The 20050-nt window shown below is 41.0% G+C and overlaps 1 protein-coding gene across 1 annotated transcript in view; it reads right to left on the bottom strand.

Annotated features, from left to right (window-relative positions):
• The window catches only part of USP6NL (USP6 N-terminal like), a 173990-nt gene extending 157904 nt beyond the window's left edge, over positions 1 to 16086 (bottom strand). Inside the window, exon 1 of the mRNA XM_084888480.1 lies at positions 15888 to 16086. The gene's annotated coding sequence lies outside the window, so the exon portion shown is untranslated. The remainder of the gene's footprint in view (positions 1 to 15887) is intronic.
• Positions 16087 to 20050: the final 3964 nt, after the last annotated feature.

The following is a 20050-nucleotide window of genomic DNA, read 5'->3' on the forward strand; positions in this document are numbered from 1 at the left end:
ATCAGAAATATGTTTCCAAGATTTTTGTACCCAAATGGTTTGTACAGCCTCTTATTAGATGGCACCTAAAAATGCTTGATAAAATATAAGGATTGGCCTTTTAAATGCACAGCAAAACTCACAAGGAACTCCAAGACAAAAGTAAAATAAATAAATAGGAGCACAGAGAGTAGGCAATGATGCTGGCAACTGCCCTTAGAAACATTTGACAATCTCTCATAACTAAGCTGCACTGTCCAATACCATAGCTACTAGCCACATGTAGCCATTTAATTTTAAATTAATTAGTTAGGTAGGATCCAAAAACTATGGTACATCTACACAATGGAATACTATGCTGCCATAAAAAAGAAGGAATTCTCATCATTTGCAGCAACCTGGATGGAATTGGAGAACATCATGCTGAGTGAAATAAGCCAATCAATGAAAGAGAAACACCACATGACCTCATTCATTTGTGGATAATAAAGAGCATTATAAACTGATGAACCAAAAGATAGATATAGAGACAGTATATCAACAAGTAGACTGTCAAATTACAGCGGGGAGGGGAGAAAGATCTGGGGGAGATAATAGATCAACCGAAGGTCTTTTATACATGCATATAAGTACAACCAATGGACACAAAACTCTGGGGAGGGAGGGGATGTGTGGGAGGGAGGGAGGGAGGGGGGCAAAAAATATATAAATATAAATATAAAATATAAATATAAATATATATCAATAAAATATATTTAAATAAATAAATAAATGAATAAATATTAGGTAACATTTTAAGTTCCTAAATTAATATTAGTGCTATATTTAAATATACAAATGAAATGAATATTAATGCTACATAGTTTCTTTCTCAAACTAGCCACATTCCAAATATGGCTATAGCTATTATATTAACACAAATATAAACTATTTCCAGTTACAAAAATTCTACTGGACAATGCTGAAGGGCTTTCAGAATTAACAGTGTGCATAAGATAAAGCCAAACCTTTATGCTATATAATATGGGAAGTCAGACTACAGATAAGCACATAAAGCCTGCACCTGAAGGACTAGATCTTCAGTAACAGTAATAAACAATGAAAAAAAAAAAATACCCTAAAGGGATGCTATAAGGAAAATTCTGCCAAGTATAGGTTTATTTGTATTTGGGGAGGGGAAAGAGAATATTCCCTGGAAATCTATAACCAAACCAACCTTCACACAAGCTTCAAGTTCAAATTCAAATTACTTGTACGTTGAGAAAATCTTAAGCCTAGAAATTAAGTGGCCCTGGGTTGACAGTGTCCTTAATTGCAAATTCCCATGGGAGAAAGGTATTAACTCAGGTCTCATAAGCATTTCCACAGATGAAGATATAATAAAAATGAGCTCAAAATGTAAAACTATGCATAAGTAAAATTCAACAGAAATAAGTAGACTACTCAAAAAAACTTTTTTTAAAAAAACAGCAATGCTGCCCTGACCAGTTTAGCTCAGTGGATAGAGCGTCGCCTGCAGACTGAAGGGTCAAAGGTTCGATTCCGATCAAGAGCATGTACTTTGGTTGGGGGCATATCACCAGTAGGGGGTGTGCAGGTGGAAGCTGATCAATGTTTCTCTCTCATCAATGTTTCTAACTCTCTATCCCTCTCCCAGGAAAAAAAAATCAATGAATATATTTTTAAAAAGCTTCCAAATATAATATAAAATTGAAACTACCGTATGAATAAAAAAGGGAACAGATTTGAAGAATCAAATGAAAATAGAACTTGCCAAACCTGTCAGCTAGAATTAAATGCTCATAGTGGTACACCACTGAAATTTAGCAGTTGTTTGTTACACAGCAAAAGATGGCTAATGCAGAGGATAAATATGTTCATTTTAAATGCAAATAAATTTGTGAGTTTTAATTTTACTAAAATATTTTACTCACTAAATTTGTGAATATATACATACATACACATAATGCCATTTATATAAAGTTCCAAAATACAAAAAAAAAAAAAGTTCCAAAATACATAAAATTAGCAATATGTTCTTTAGGGACATAAGCCTATCTATCAATATAATAATAAAAGTGTAATATGCTAATTAGACTGGACACTCAAACAACTTCCTGGATGTTCTTCCGGATGACCTTCCAGAATCTGGAATCCAGATGAAGCAGTGACTACGAGAGCTGAGGCAAGCCCCTACGGCTGCAAGGGCTGAGCCCCTTGCACGAATTTCGTGCATCGGGCCTCTAGTCTATAATATTAAAAGTATAATATGTAATTAGACCAGATGTCCTTCAGGACGACCTTCAGGACAAATCTGGGGCTGCAAGGGAAGCCCAGGTCCCAGGTGCCTGCTGGCAGCCGGAGAAAATACCCGGGTCCCGAGTTCCGGGTGCTGGAGGCCAGAGGGAAGCCGGTGCCAGCAGCACGGGGAAGGAAGGGTGTCTCGTGTAATTATAACTACGAAGAAAAGCAAGAGTTGGCACTGACTGTTTCCTCAGGAAAATAAAATGGAGTAGTGGGGAGATGTGATCCAAGAAGTACTGATAATATCACTGAAGCTGAAGGAGGGGATAGTATGGACATCGGTATATTAGACTGTGTAACACGTATTGCATATGATTTTTGGATAAATGTAATATTTTAATATAAAAAGTGAAAATTTTCCAATAAAATTAAAAAATAAAATCATTATAAATAAAAGTAACCCTGCCCTAGCTGGTTTGGCTCAGTGGATGGAGCATCGGCCTGTGGACTGAAGGGTCCCAGGTTCGATTCCGGTCAAGGGCATGTACCTTGGTTGCGGGCACATCCCCAATGGGAAGTGTGCAGGAGGTGGCTGATGGATGTTTCTCTCTCATTGATGTTCCTCTCTATCCCTCTCCCTTCCTCTCTGTAAAAAATCAATGGAATATATTTTTTAAAAAGTAACCTATTATATGTAAATGTCATAAAGGGGTTAAACAAATACAAGTGACAGCTAGTTCTACTACAAATTGCAAGATGGCTTTTCTATGAAAGACTGATGATTACCCATTATCCACATGTAGAACCAGCTGACCTACCCAAAGAGTTGTCCCATTTGTGATGTCTGATCTCACCTTTGCCATTGTGTAATCCAAATTCATTTTCTAGTAGAAAATCCTAAATCCTGTTTTGCTAAATTGCTATTGTTGAACTGCCATTCCAAGAGAAATTTTAGGAAAATCCCTTCACTGAAGCATTATTTGTAATAGCAAAAAAAATTATAAATAATTTAAATGTCCAATAATAAGGGATTGACTAAATGAATGTTGTTAATTTACATGCAGTGACTATCATGCACTATTTTAAAATGTCTCAAAAACATCTGACGTGCCGAAACCGGTTTGGCTCAGTGGTAGAGCGTCGGTCTGAGGACTGAAAGGTCCCGGGTTCGATTCCGGTCAAGGGCATGTACCTTGGTTGCGGGTACATCCCCGGTAGGGGGTGTGCAAGAGGCAGCTGGTTGATGTTTGTCTCTCATCGACATTTCTAGCTCTCTATCTCTCTCCCTTCCTCTCTATAAAAAATCAATAAAATATATTTTTTAAAAAAAACATCTGACAATGAATGAATGCTCTGCAATGTACATTATGCAACTTTCTCATAACCGGCAAGATGTAATAAAAAATTATGCCTCAACCAATTTAAATTTATTTACAAAAGGGGTATAAGCCAATACTTAAATGATTAATGTTCAGTTTTTAAACTTAAAAGACAGATAATATAAAAATGTACTATTCATTCCACAAATATTTGCTGAGCAGCTATTATGGGTCAGGCAGTACTCTAGGCTCTGAAAAAACAGCCATGTCAAAGTAAAGAACCTGCTCCCCATGAAACTTACATCATAGTGATTTTAGTAGCTTTCTTTCTTAATTCAGAAGCACAGTTTAGTAGTTCAAATATATTATGTCAGGGCAAAGTCCCAGGTAATATATTCGCATTCCAGATAAAGAAATAAATTTAGTTAATATTAAGGTCATTATTAATTGACATAGAAGGTCTCACCACTGTACTTTCACAATTCTTGGGCTTTCTAATATTAAAAAATGCTTTTTTTCCTGCAATTTATACACCCTAAAACATAATGCTATAAATCGCCACAATTTTAAGTATTTTCCCAGCTCAAGAGAAGTAAAGCAAATTTATTATTGCTAGAGTAAAATGAGGTTTATTTATCCTGTTTACTAAATCAACAAAGTACTTCCTGCTAAGATCAGAGAATGAGATGGGCAAAATGAGAAATCTTTTGGTTTCCTCGGTTTGTTTACACTTGTTTGTTAATGAAGCATCTGATAAGAATGAGGTCTAATTTCCCCATCTACAGGTGGAATTTAAGTTAGGTTTCCAAAAGGACTTATCAAATTCTAGTAGCTTTAGGCTGGTCAACATTTGAACTTCTAAGTATTTAGGAAAACAAATGTCCCATCTAATGCCTCCTTACTTATCTGTTAGAGGCAGCATCTTTCAAAAGTGGCTTAGAACTTGTTTACGTGTTACATTTGCCTAATTCTCTTGATATATCCTATTAGAACTGTACGTAATGCCTGAGCTCCACAGATAAAAGCTAAAATGAAAGATACAATATCTCTGAATTTCAGGAGCTCCTTTGAAAAGTGAGTTAAAAATTACAGACTGCCAACTACAATAGTATGCACTATACCAGACACCATTATAAATATAAAGAAAAGTAAACCTGATTCAATTTTCAAGAAATTCATTTCTAGCTGGATTCTTTACACAAGACTGCATCCATCCATTCATTCAGAATATACTAATTGAGCCATACAATAATGCAAAAACTTATCAAGGGTCTGCAGATACAACAATCAAGAGAAAACTGTATGGTGATCGTGATCACCAGGGGAAAAAAGAGGGTGGTGGGAGGTAGGAGAGGGTAAAGGGAGGACACATGATGATGAAAGAAAACTTGCCCTGGGGTGGTGACCACAGAATACAATATACAGATGATGTATTATAGAATTGTACCTGAAACCTATATACTTTTATTAACCAACTAGAGGCCCGGTGCATGAAATTCATGCGGGGCGGGGGGGGGGGGGGCGCGGAGGGGCACAGGAGATTTTCCCTCAGCCCAGCCTTCACTCTCTCCAATCTGGGACCCCTCGAGGTATGTTTGACTGCCTGTTTGGGCCTATCCCGATAGGATCAGGCCTAAATAGGCAGTCAGATATCCCTCTCACAATCCAGGACTGCTGCTCTCAACTGCTCACCTGCCTGCCTTCCTGATTGCCCCTAACCGCTTCTGCCTGCCAGCCTGATCACCCCCTAACCATTCCCCTGCCAACCTGATTGATGCCTGCTTCCCTGCCAGTCTGATTGCCCCTAACTGCTCTCCCCTGCAGGCTTGATCACCCCAACCTCCCTCCCTTACAGGCCTGGTCCCTCCCAACTGCCCTCCCCTGCTGGCCTGATCACCCACAACTGCTCCCCCTTGCAGGCCTGGTGCCTCCCAACTGCCCTCACTGGCTGGCCATTTTGTGGTGGTCATCTTGTGTCCACATGGGGGCAGCCATCTCGTGTTTTGGAGTGATGGTCAATTTGCATATTGCTCTTTTATTAGATAGGGTAGAGGCCTGCTGCATGGGTGGTCCAGTTGGTTTGCCATGAAGGGTGTCCCAGACCAGGATGGGGGTTCCCTTGGGGTGTGGGGTGGCCTGGGCGAGGGTCCTGTGGTGGTTTGCAGGCCTGCCAAGTCCCCCAGCAACCCAAGTGGAGGCCTTCATATCTGGGATTTACTTATCTTCTATAATTGAAACTTTGTAGCCTTGAACAAAGCCAAGCCTCCTGCTTGCTTCATGGCCACAGCCATTTTTGTTGGGATTTATTTGTCTTCTATAATTGAAACTTTGTAACCTTGAATAGAGGCCTAGGCCGGCCAGGGTGTGGGGAAAGCTTGGCTTCCTCCATTGCCAGGGGAAAACCAAGCCTCCTGCTCACTCTGAGGCTGCAGCCATTGGTTGAGTTAACTTGCATACACACTCCTGATTGGCTGTTGGGTGTGGCTTGTGGGTATAGCAGAGGTATGGTCAATTTAATTTGCATATTACTCTTTTATTAGATAGGATAAAATTAGAGAGAGAGAGACCTGGTCCAGCCATCCTGAGCTGGACAAAAGTACCAAGGGAAACCAGAGTGAGATGGGAGTTAAGGGCTGCAGCTCATTCAAAGGCCAAAAATACACATACATACAGTTGAAGAGAGGAAGATTCATATAGAATGTCAATAAACGTGAAATTTGGCAAGTTGATTACAGACCTTATTAAAAAAAAAAATTAAATAACTCAATATATAGGAAGTCCCAGATACATATGGACTAGCTCTAGAAATTCAGATCAAGTCACACCACTTCTCTGACCCTGTTTCTTTATCTGTAAAATTACAATTAAAATTTCCAACCTGTCTATCATTCAAAATTATAATGGGTTATGCATAAAAAATGCTTTGGTAAACTAAATATCTTATATATTTGACATATATTACTACTGATCCATTTTTGGTCTTATTGTATAAAATAAAGAGTTGAGCCGATACCGGTTTGGCTCAATGGATAGAGCGTCGGCTTGGGGACTGAAGGGTTCCGGGTTCGATTCCGGTCAAGGGCATGTACCTTGGTTGCGGGCATATCCCCAGTGGGGAGTGTGCAAGAGGAAGCTGATTGATGACTCTCTCTCATTGATGTTTCTAACTATCTCTCTCCCTTCCTCTCTGAACAAAATCAATAAAAAAAAAATATATTTAAAAATAATAATAATAAAAAAATAAAATAAAATAAAGAGTTGAAATCCAATTGTAAGTTCTTGTTCTAGGACTGAAATATTTATGACCTAAAAACTTATTTTAATTCATTGGGTTACTAAGAAAAATTCTAGCTTCCTTAGCATTATAAACAGGATCAGTTGATCATAACCAGATATGAACTAAAACAAACTAATCTAAAATGTTGATTTTTTTTTTAATGGGCCAGACTTAAATGACACTTAGAAGAGAGTCAAAATGACTATTAACAGTGAAATAATCAAAGGTAACCCTAAGTATGAGGGGAGAAGCTAGAGGGCATTCTGTTGGCAATCCTCAGTGACAGCAAATCATCAACTTTGGAGGAAAACTTTTTTGTAATAGAAAAATATTTCCCAAGCAAATCTAAGCAAATCTAGCTTAGAATCCAAAGTGGTATAAAAAGTTGGGTCAAAACAAACTGTGATATAACTGATGAAGAATGGGGTTCAAGCACCCCAAAAAGCAATTTCTTAAAAATTTTCTTAAGCAATTAATGTAGATAGTCAGCTAATGGTATTATTCTTAGCAGTATTTGAGTACATATTCTAAAATATTACTTTTTTCGGTCTATTACTTCACAATCAGACTCTTCTACCTAGTCTTCATGTTCTAATAACTAAGCATCTAACTGGGAAAGTAAAACACAAACACATGAAAAATTGCATAAAAGACAAAATAAGGGATGTGCATTTCCAACAAAGATAGATCAGGTATTATAGATCAACCTTCTTGCTTGAGGAGAAAACTAGACCAAAAAATATATATTCGTTAAGTATATTTTTAAATTACTAAAAATATCAGAGGGTATAAATTGGTACAACCACTTTGGAAAATTGTTTGCTAGTAACTATATTTATATTTATATATTTATTCACATTTTCCTATTAGTCAATAATTCCATTCCTAGGAATATATCCAAAAGGAGGGAATACATATATAAAAATGTTCTTAGCAACTTTACTCTAATAGCCAAAAATTGGAAACAATTACGAGTCTATTAAGAGAATGGACAAATAAACTGTGACATAGTCATGTATTAGGCTACCTTTAAGGCAGAGTGTATTTTCCAACAATGGTCACTGTGTTATTTCTGGTCTCACATGCTGTTCCAGAACTATGCCTCTCCCTAAAAGGAGGCAGAATCCATTTTTTTAATCTCTTTAAACCTGGGTAAATTCATAACTGCCTCAAAGATTAGACTGAAGTGGAAATAATACTGAATAAGCTTCATAGAAGAGGTCAAGGCCAAGTCATAGAAGCCAAACTAGCGTCTGTCTCTCTGGCTCTTCACTCCCCTTCTCACCACATCACATGTGGGTTGGACACTTCCCCTTGGAACCTAGCCACCACGTAGTGAACATGCTCAGGCCACATTTAAATGTTCAGTCATCAACCACCAGACATATGAGCAAACCTTCAAACAATACTAGACTCAGCCTTCAAGCGGCCCTACTTGAAAGCTAATGAAGCAGCCGTAGCCAGCTTGGCTCAGTTGATAAAGCATCAGCCTGGGGACTGAAGGATCCTGGGTTAGATTCCTGGTCAGGGCACATGCCTGGGTTGTGGGCTCAGTCCCCAGTAGGAGGCGTGCAGGAAAGCTGGTCAATGATTCTCTCTCATCATTGATGTTTCTATCTCTCTCTCCTTCTCCCTTCCTCTCTGAAATCAATAAAGAAATATATTAAAATTTTTAAAAAAGAAAGCAAGCTAATGAAGCAGAGGTGAACTGCAGGTTTATTAGAGGGTAAAAATGTTTTCATCATTAAAGTCATTGAGGTGCAAGACCATTTTTCGGTCCCACAGTGCCCAGAACAAGTTAAGGGCAATAAAAAAGAAACACCACTGCTACATGCAACAACATAGCTGAATCTCACTGATACAAAATAATGTTGAATGAAAGAAGTCAGATATAAAATACTACATACTGTATGTTATCATTCTGATGAAAAACTAGAAAATGCAAAACTAGTCTCTGGTGGGAGAAAATTGAATAATTGTTACCTGGGGTAGGAGAAGAAGGTAGTATAATTGGGAAGGAGTATGACAGAGCCTCCTGGGGTGGCAAAAATGTCCTATATATTGAAGTGTGTATGATTATATATACTTACATTTATAAAAATTCTTTAAGGTATACATTTAATATTAGTACACATTTCTATATGTATAAAATACCTTCATTTAAAAAAGAGTACACAAAGACCTAACAATATAATAAGGAATTATCAGCTAAAGAGATAATAGGAATCCAGAATGCAGAGCACAGCAAACAGATGTCTGAGAAGCTAAAATGCACTTCGGCACACTTACAGGCTAAGAAGACAAAATATCAGAGTATAAGATCCACCAAAGGAGCTACCCCCTGCTTTAAAATAAGACCTTAAAAAGCCGAATCCCAGAAGAATGAACAGCCCATATGAAAACTAAACTACTCCGTGTATAGACTCTCCCCCCAAAAAAATCTGTTTAGATAAAGGTGATCCTAAGTGCCTGGCAAAATTCTTATTAAATCTATAATTACTTTTAGAAATACTTTTTTAAATACAATAAAGTAAGCAGGCACATAAGGAGATTAGCTTCTCATGAAATAACAGACCACAAAACAAACAAACAAACAAACAAACAAAAAAACCTACAGAATTCTGGGATAGAGATGCCATGCTTACTCTGTCCAAAAAGATATGTGCAAAGCTTGAAATTTTTTTTAAAATATATTTTTTATTGATTTCACAGAGGGAGAGGGAGAGACAGAAGCATCAATGATGAGAATCATCAACAGGCTGCCTTCTGCAGGCCCCACAGTGAGGATCAAGCCTGCAACCTAGATAAGTGCCCTGATGGGGAATCAAACCGTGATTTCCTGTTTCATAGGTTGATGCTAAACCACTGAGCCATGTAGGCCAGGCAGAGCTTGAAATTTTTGACAGGAAATTAGAAACTATTAAAGTGGTATAGCAGATTTTTAAAACATCAAATTAAAATTTAGGGTGAAAAATACAATAACCAAAAGCATGGCCCGGACTACATTTCCACCCAGACAATATAAGTAAGAACAGATCAGACAAGATAGGATGAATTTAGTAAACTAGAATATAGGCCAGAATAAAATATCCACAACAAAAAAGAAACAAAAGAATGAAAAATATAGAAGACAAGTGAAATTCATAGAGGATTCAGTGAGATTCAACATTGAATATAATTGACACCCTAAAAGGATAGATCTGGGGAAGAAGCAATATTTGAAGAGATGATGATTGAGAACTATAAAACAACTGGTGAAATACATCAGGTCACAGCATCAAAAGGTATTTGTCCCGAGAGAAAAGAAAATAGGGAAAATCATCTGAAATCAGAAGATAAAAAGAAAATTCTTAAAACAGTCTGACAAAGAAACAAATTATAAACAAGAAAGCAATAAATTGCAGCTGACTTCTCAATAGAATTATAAAGTCAAACACTTTAGAATAATTTCTTCTCCAAAAATAACACATAAGTATACATATTTATATAGCTCGAATTTGAATTTTATACCTAGCTAAATGTATCTTTCAAGAATGTAGGTGAACTAAAAACATCTTCAGACAAACAAAAAGTTTGAAAATCTGTCAATACTAATCCTGTTTAAAGAAAATACTAAAAGCACTCTTCATGCAGAAGAAAAACTATTCCAAATGAAAGGTCAGTAATGCAAAAAGGAATTTAAAAAAAAAATACAGTAAATCTAATTGAATAACAGTATAAAACAATAGAAAAACTTATTTAGGGGTTAAGTATACAAATATGTATGTATGCATATCTATGGAATAAAAGCCCAGGCGTCCATTATAGCGAAACGACCAGAATGACCAGTCGCTATGATGCACACTGACCACCAGGGGGCAGACGCTCAACACAGGAGCTGCCCCCCCGGTGGTCAGTGCGCTCCCACAGGGAGGGCACAGCTCAGCCAGAAGCTGGGCTCATGGCTGGTGAGGGCAGTGGCAGGAGCCTCTCCCACCTCTGCAGCTGCACTGAGGAGCAGTAAGCAGAGCTGCTCCCTGTGGAGCCGAGAGCGAGTGGGCGGTAAGGAGTGAAGGATCCTGAACTGTGAGGAATATCGGCTGGGCCAAGGGGTCTCAGACTGCGAGAGGGCGCAGGCCCCCCACCCCCGAGTGCACAAATTTCGTGTACCGGGCCTCTAGTATACTTATATGCACTTAAAAACATGGTAACAACAAAATAGGTAATGAAAGAAAATTGGCTTTAATGTTTTTATCTGCATTAAGGAATGCATTATCTGAAAAAAAGATGAAAATTTCTATTGATATTGCACTGTGATAATTCAAGAATACATATTAGAATTTCTTAGACAAACACTGAAAGAATAGTAGTGTGTGTGTGTGTGTGTGTGTGTGTATTCCCAAGCTAATAAAAAGTGAGGAAGTGAAATAATTATTTTTTAAAAATCAACCCAAAACAAAACCATAATGAGAAAAAAAGAACATGGAACAGGTTGTGACAAATATATATTTTTTAATATTTTTATTTTTTAATATTTATATTTTTTAATACTTTTATTTATCAGAGAAGAAGGAAGAGGTGAGACAGAAACAACAACAATGAGAGAGAATAACTGATCAGCTGCCTCCTGCACACCCTGCACTGGGGATCGAGCCTGAAACCCAGGCATGTGCCCTAACCAGGAATTAAACTGTGACCTCCTAGTTCATAGGTCGATGCTCAATCACTGAACCACAACGGCTGGGCAGATGTTTTTTAATTTTAAACATTAATGTCAGTAGTCATTGTATGCCACTTGATTAATTTTTATAACAAGCATTGGCAAAATACACAGGAATATCTACCCCATACACAACAAATACCTAACCTTAATTTCAACCTCCTCATCTATTTGATTTTTTTACAATGTGACTAACTTTTTAAAACCTTATCTTTTTTATGTTACCACAGATAAGGCTATTGAACATTAAAATGTCCAAAAAAGAAACAGGAATAAAAAGCCCCAAGAACTAACTGGCTTATAAATATTGCATTAATTCCATAATAAAATATTAATTTGCCTTTACTGGCCTACATAATATTGCTAACTGAAATTCACACATAAAGAAGCTTTAAAATGATATCCTTTCACTTATTTCATGAAAAACATTACTCTAATTTTTTTTGAATATATTTTATTGATTTTCCACAGAGAGGAAGGGAGAGGGATACAGAGCTAGAAACATCCACCAGCTGCCTCCTGCATACCCTCAACCGGGGATATGCCTGCAACCAATGTACTTGCCCTTTACCGGAATTGAAGCCGGGACCTTTCAGTCCGCAGACCGACGCTCTATCCACTGAGCCAAACCAGTTTCGGCTACTCTAATATTTTTAATTCACTTGATAATTCAGTGAAAGGAAAATTCCAGGATAAAATTGTACCTTTTTCTACACTCATCAATGCTAGCAAGACATAGGTACAACGTCATCTACCAGAGAATAATTAATGTCTTTAGTACCAAAAACACTTAAGCAAAGAAGACATGAAACTCCAGTCACTCTTGATCTTCCTAGAAGCAAATTAAACTCCTGCCATTTACTCATTTTAATTTTATTTTTTTAGGGTAGATTGGTATTATTTTGTGAATAAATATTCTAAATAAGGTAGTCTAAGCTCTTCTAAGGGAAAATGACATCAAGGTTAAATCAAAATACGATACTGACATCAGCATATAATACACTGTTATCAGATGATAGTATCTCTGTAAGGATATTAAAGAATCTTTTATTTAACATCTAATTCCAGTTTTGGAGATATAAAAACTAACAGGTAGCGGTGCCAGAGTTGACAGTAGACCCGAAGTGTGCAGAGAGTCATTTCCAGGTCTAGTACAGTGAGAGTCCACTAGATTGATGGCCTTCCTATAATTGCTATGGAACAAGATGATTAGAGGATGGTGCCAAGAGCCTTCTCTATTCAACTAACAGTGGTTACTTCCGTACCCTGGGAGGCACTAACTATATAACACGCATTCTTATCTAACCTTCTCAACAGTCTCTTCAAGGAGTGGGTACATGCCCTTCTCTCATCCTCAAAGGGTCCACCCACCCATTTCCCCTTTTCAACTAGCATATCCTCCTCATCCTTCAAGTCTTACAAGTCACTTCCTCGGGATACCTTGTCCTGACACCTCCAAACAAGTTAGGTTCCCTACTTACGTTTCAGAACTCCCTATACTTTACTTCAAAATTTCAAAAGACTTATGCACCTTCTTGCTTAAAACAAGGTACCTAACCCAATGTCTTGGGGGATATTAAAGGCACTAAAGAAACACCTACTTAAATTTATGTCCCCAATTTTACCAAAAACAAACAAACAAACTTGAAATGTAAATTAATTGCATGAAGCAAAATAGCCTGGAAGTGGCACAGACCAGTTGAGAAACCAAGTGTTAGCGACTCTAATTCCCATGCTCTATTCCCACATACTATAATGAAGTGTGCTAGAAGGCAGAATTCTTTCAGATTAACATTATCTTTGTATTGACTTCCACTGTAAAAATTGAGACCATTTTTAAAAGGGAAAAACATGAATCTCTAAATATAAGTAAATCACACGTAAGAAGGCAATATGCCTCCCAAAAATCACACTGAAGGGACAAATTATAACTTTCAGGTAATAAACAGTCTGAGCATTGTTTATAACAATATCAATGCACTAAAACAAAATAACAATGGTTAAAGTAAAATTGCAAACATAAACCACAAAATGTTAATCTCTTGTCTCGTTCTCTCTACCTGAGGCAGAGAGAAAGTACTGCTGCTAACTCTTTTGCCAGCTTCAAACTGTCTTTTCATCCCTAACACTTTGTAAGCAAAATAATGTTGCTTTTAATCTGCCACTAGCTTGAATTTACTGGCCTCTTTTTCACCCATTTCCACTGGCTACAAAATGTAACAGTAACTTGACATAGATAAGCACATGTTGGCAAAGACAGGCCAGGGCAACCTCTCCTTGGCACCGGAGGCCCAGCCCAGTCTGGATCCACATGCCAGAAAGTCGTCTTGGTTCCCTAGGATGCTAGAGGCTGACCGGTCCATTAACAGACGGTGCCAAAGCTGTCACTTCTACTTACTGGCTTGTTTAACCAATGGCAGTTGTCCTTACTAGGAGCTATTTCATGTCAAAACACTGTTCAAACTGGTAATGGGATATCCTTACCAAAAACAAATTACAAGAGAGACTGACAGTCTAGTTAAAACCAGTACGGAGGCACCAACACTAAAACTTAATGTCTGGCACACAACGCTCTTTGAATGCCTTTGTGACAACTAGAAGGAATTTCTGTTCACTCGGGCGACCTGTACTTGAAATTAAAGACTAGGGTTTTCCTTCAAAAATTAATTTCTACTTTATTAGTATAATTTTTCTCTTTTGACATATTTCAATTGCCTATGTAGCATACAACAAAGGATTAACATCCAGTTTGAGTAATAAACTAGTCTATCTTGACTAACTTTATTATAAAAGAGAAGCAAACTCAAATGTTTTTCTTAACTTTCGGGTCTGATGGAGTAAGAAATAAAACCAAATAAGTCACCCTGGACGATGGGACTCGGTTAGAGCATTATCCCCTACACCAAAAAGTCCCTGGATTCGAATCCCAGTCAGGGCACATACCCAGGAAGCAGGTCGGGTGCCTAAGGAAGGGAACCATCCATACCCACCTCTCTACCTGCCTCTCTCTCTCTCTCTCTCTCTCTCTCTCTCTCTCTCTCTCTCACATCTCTCTATATCTCCCTCCCTCCCTCCCTCTCTCTCCCTCCCTCTTTCCTTTCTCCCTCCCTCCCTCTCCCTCACATCCTCCCTCTTCCTCTAAAATCAATGGAAACATATCCTTGGGTGAGGATTAAAAAAAAAAAAAAGGCAAATAAATCATTGTTTACTTGACGCCGGCTAATTTTAATTCTCATTAAGGTGACTTCCTAAAAGAAAAGAAAAAAAAAAAGGCACCCTGACTTCCCTCCAACAGAACTTCTCTGAGGTTCAACATATGAGTTGACCAAGGTGGTCTTTAAAGTTCTATGGAACTTTTCTGAGCTACAACGATCCCAAAGACTTCATTCTCTTCGGAGATGGGTTAACACAGAAATGAATATATTCCAGCCAACAGTCAAGATCGTGCCCCCACTTTTCTGTTTCATGTGTGTCCCATTTCTCCAATGACTGGGGGTATTGATCATTCAAAACTCTTTCCCAGCCGCATATAAAGAGACTCAGGACCTCCTGGGAAAGTCTGCGGACTAGGAAGCCTCTGGAAAAGAGGAAGGGGGACGGGGTGGGAGAGGAGTTCCATCTCCCATGAACAGAAAAACGTTCCCGGGCGGGTTCACACTCCTCACATTTTCTGGCATTAAAACACCTGCGGGCAACCACGCTCCGGCACCAGCCGCAGCCACGCCGCCACGGGGCTGCCGGCCGCACTCCGTCCAGCCAGCTCTGCAGAGGCGCGGGCTTCCCGGCCGGCGAACCCGCACCGCCCCCTCCTCCCGCCGCCCGGTGGCAACAAAGTTCCCGGCACCCAGGCGCTCATTGAAATGCGCCAAGTTTTTGCCTCCGTCCTGCCCCTTGGGGCTCCGAGGGACGCAAGTGAAACTTGCAAGGGAGACGCGCCTCCAGGGGCCGAAACTTGCTCCGGGGGCAGCGGGCAGCGGCTCCCCCTCCCTCCCTCCCTCCCTCCCTCCCTCTCTCTCTGTCTCTCTCTCTCTCTCCCTCCCTCTCCGCGCGCCCGACCCCGTCCCCGCCCCGGCCCCGCAGCAGGTCGCCCCGCGCCCCCCGCCCCGGCGCCCGCCTGCCTGTCAATCACACCGCGGGACCCCCACAGCCCCGGTTCCAGAGGGGGACACGGGCGGCCCCACAAACGTTTCCGGAGCCCGGCCCCCCGCCCCCCGGAGCGCCCAGGGGCAGCCGCGGCGCGTCCCCTCCCCCGGGTCCGAGAATGGCGGCGGCGTCCGGCTCCCCGGGGCCAAGCCGGAGTCCCTGCCCCGGAGGGAAGCCCGGGAGCCGCCGCGGGCGGGCGGCGGCGGGCGAGGGGAAGGGGAGTTACCTCCGGACGGTCCCAGCGGAGGCCGCGGCGCGGGCGGAGCAGGGCGGCCCGGCGGCCCAGCAGGTCTCGCGCGGCGGCGGCGGCGGCGGCGGCGGCTACCGCAGTGCCCTCCGCCCCATTGTTTCCCTTCCAGGAGGATCCCCGCGAAGCCGAGCCCGGGAACCAGGAAGTTCCCGGCGCGACACCTCCTGCCGCCGCCGCTATGGAAACGGCCCCGCCCCCAGGCCGGCCCGGGACCCGCCTCCGCGCCGCCGCCCCGCCCGCCCGGCCGCCTCACGGGCCGCCGCCGCAGAGACCCGCCGCCGCGGCCACGGCTGCCGCCATCTTGGCGGCCCCTTCCCGGTGGCCACGGCCGCCCCGCGTTCCCGCCGCCGGGGGCGCGCCCGCTTCCCCCCACCCCCCGGCCGCCGAGGGGAGTCCCGCGCCGAGGCTCGGACCCGGGCGCTGAAGGGAGAGGGCGGGGCTGGGGGCGCCGCGGGGACGGGCAGCCTTCACCTGGGGTCCGGAGGAGGGTCCGGGGTGGATGGAGGGGCCGGCGGGAGGTCCACAGGGGAGTCACCGAGAGCAGGGTCCCCGCGGCCGGGTTGCCTGGGCTTTCGTTTCCGACGCCACCACTTAGCCGCGGCCCCGGCGTAGGGGACGGGCTTCGCGTTGTCGGTGCCTCGGTTTCCCTCTGACAGCGCCGCCGGGGAGGGCGGAGGCATCGGGAGGCAGAGCCCAGGGACCCTCCGCTTAGCAAACGGCACTGCTTCTGACAAAATTCGCATTGCTCTCGTTTTTTTTGTTTTGTTTTGTTTTGTTTCCAGGACCGTCACCTGAGGGTTCAAATCAGCGCGGCTCTCCATAGGTTCCTGTGCAAAACCCCTTTGCTACCTAGAAGTTCTCCAATGCTCCTCCCCTGTACGGTCTTTCTCTCGGTCAGCTTTCCTTTTTAATTCCATGGGAGTTGTCAGGAGTTGGAATCTCCAGAGCTCCCTTTAAGAGGTGCCATGAAAAGCTGAATGATGTAAACTTTCCAACACTGTTTTTGCTGCGGTTAAATGATGTATTCGATCGGAGCTAGAAAAGTGAGGCTGTGTAAACAACTGGAGGGCATCCTGTCCTTGTTCCAGGAACTGAATGACGAGCTGGCCGCTCGGCATGTGGTGGCGGTTCCCTCTCTCCCAGCAGGTGAGACTGACACTGAGAACTGGGTGCTGGGTGCCACGTGGCAGGAGGGACGAAGGAGGTCACTATACAGAAGATTAAGACTTAGGTGGTCTCTAAGGCTCCTAGCTCACAAGTGTGATCTTACTTGTACACTTTTAAGAAAATACAAACTTATACTTCCCTTTGGTCTTTTTTCATTCATTTAGGCCAGATTAGTGAAGACTAGTGTTTATTTTTGTGATCCTGATCCAAAGTTAGCATAATAAGTGTTTGATATATGAATTGAGGTAAAAAAAAAAAAAAAAAAAAAATCAGGAGTTGGGAAGATGTGGGAAACACTGTCAACATCCAAACACTTCTGGAAGGGGCAGGAGGAGGGGGATTCACCAAAGATCTTATATGAATAATGCATTACCTATGGACACAAATAGGGTGGTGAAGGGTGGTGAAGGCCGGGGGGGAGGGGGAGGGGGGGAGGGGGGGGGAGGGGGGGAGGGGGGGCAAATGGAGGGATAAGAGGGGAACATCTATAACACTCTCAACAAAAAGATTTAAAAAGCAAAACAAAACACTTCTTATGGAATACTCTGGTTAGCTGTCACCAAAACTGGGCCATACTGAACTTCTGAAAAGCAGAGGCCCCACTCACACAAGCTTTGTAGTCCCACTGGACCCACAGATTTCTTTGTACGTGGTAGGCCCTCAATAAATGGTTATTGAATTAAATTGCCAGGTTGTGGTTCAGCTCTCATCATTTAAGGAGACCTTGGGAACCACTGAGTCACACAAGAAGTGTTACTTAAGGGACATCCCTGCAAACATCATAAACAAGAATCCAAGTGACTAGTTAATAATGAGTTCATGGGAATTTGGATGATCTACACTGGCCACAGGATAATTTGCAAAATGAAGTAGAAATTTCAGATATGTTTTTTCCATAAATTATACAAGTAATATTTTTTAATTTTAGTTTGGACAACTTCATGAGCACTATTGATTCAATTTTATACTTCAATAATCACAGCCTGACACTATCGTATTTTTTTAAATGTTAATTTCAGAGAGGAAGGGAGAGGGGGAGATAGAAACATTAATGATAAAAGAGAATCATCGATCAGCTGTCTCCTGCAAACCTCCTACTGTAGATAGAACCCACAACTTGGAATTGTGCCCCAGACAAGAATCAAACCCAGGACCCTTCAGTCTGCAGGCGGACACTCTATCCACTGAGGCAAACAGGCTAGAGCTATAGTATTACAATTCAGAAATCCTCACATCTTTTCCCAAGTCAAAAAATCATCACTGAGTCATGTCACATCAACATAAAACCTGATTTATTAGGTATAACTTCTGGGGCTTACCTTAATTTTAATTAAGCTTCTTAGAGGTATTGTTAAACTATAAACACAAATTTTTATCTTTCTTGTTTACTAAGATATCTCCAGGGTAGTGCTTGACATGTGATAAGCATGCAATTTTACATGTGGCATTTAATAAATTTTAAATTTATGTCAATGATTTTAAAGAAAATATAGACTTATTTGTCTAAACAGAATAGGCAAAATTTTTATCTGAGGGGAAAGATAGTAAACCTAAGAGCAGTCATAGATAATATGTAAAAGAATGAGTGTGGCAATGTTCCACTAAAAATGTACCTATAGAAATATATTACCAACCCCTAAATAATTGCATTCACACCATGATTATATTTACTACAACATTAAATGCTAGATATTAAAATATCCTTTAACTGAAGAAAGGCTAAAATCTTGCTATCAATAAAGCACCAAAAGTGGGGGGAAAAGGGGGGGGAGGGGGTACGGAGGTTGGGGGTGGGAAGAGAAAGAGAGAGAGAGACATATGGAGTAACAGTTTGTGCTACCAATTAAAATATTTCCCAAATACCAAAAGTTCATTACTACAACCAGTGCAATAGTAGAGGGACACTTGCATTTCGCTTTTGCAAAAGTTATGTTATGCAAATGAAAAGAACTTAAAATGTTGCCAAAAGTAAAAGTATAGGTTTGAGTCCCCCACAAGGATGTCATAATAACTAAGGCCAGAAGTACAATTTGTGGTAAGAACATAAAGACAGAGGACATAGAGCAAAAAATTCTACAAAGCAAACCATCCATCTTTCACTCTCATCTTCAGAATATGGATGAAAGGGTAAGTCCTTAGCGTCTCCTGTAACTTGAGACTTCGAAATGTGAATCCATGGCTATCCGAGCCATTTAATTTTTTTAAGAGGGGTAAGCAGATAGTTTCCTAAGGAAGGAATTTTTTTTTTTTTTTAATAAAGCTGTAGGAAACCTTGCAGGGCACATTTTTATCCACACAAGCAGCCGTGCTTTCTGAAATTTCATAAGGAACCAATGCTCCTCCATCTGTAAGGAAAGTCGGTTCCAATGACACTGCATGTAGTTGTTCTTCATGGTTGGAAAAGGAAGAAAAAAAGTCAACATCTGTGTACTCAGTTTAATTGGAAAAGTAATGAAGAACCAACAGCCACAGCCACACTGTTCATGTTAAAAAGTCATCCTTTGGTTTAAAAGAGAAGTTATTAATTGCAGAGCAAGGAGGACAAGTCCATAGGAAGATTGTGAACCCCATAAAATTGTATGCAAGATGTTGTGTATGCAGTTTGTTCCTTATAACTATCTGAGTTTGTCTTGTTTATTTGTGGGTGTGTTTTTTTTTAATTTATTGATTTTTTACAGAGAGGAAGAGAGAAAGATGGTCAGAAACATCGATGAGAGAGAGACATCTATCAGCTGCCTCCTTCACACCCACCACTGGGGATGTGCCAGCAAGCAAGGTACATGCCCTTCACTGGAATCAAACCTGGGACCCTTCAGTCCGTTTGGCTCTATCCACTGAGCCAAACCCGTTTTGGCTGTGGGTGTTTTATCTTGTTGTTGTTGTTGTTAATCCTCACCCAAGGATATTTCTCCACCAATTTTTAGAGAGTTGAAGGGTAAGGGAGAGACCGAGGAGACAGAAAAATCAATGTG

Source organism: Pipistrellus hanaki (genome assembly GCF_964339955.1).
Source record: "Pipistrellus hanaki genome assembly, chromosome: 1".
Classification (NCBI taxonomy): Eukaryota; Metazoa; Chordata; class Mammalia; order Chiroptera; family Vespertilionidae; genus Pipistrellus; species Pipistrellus hanaki.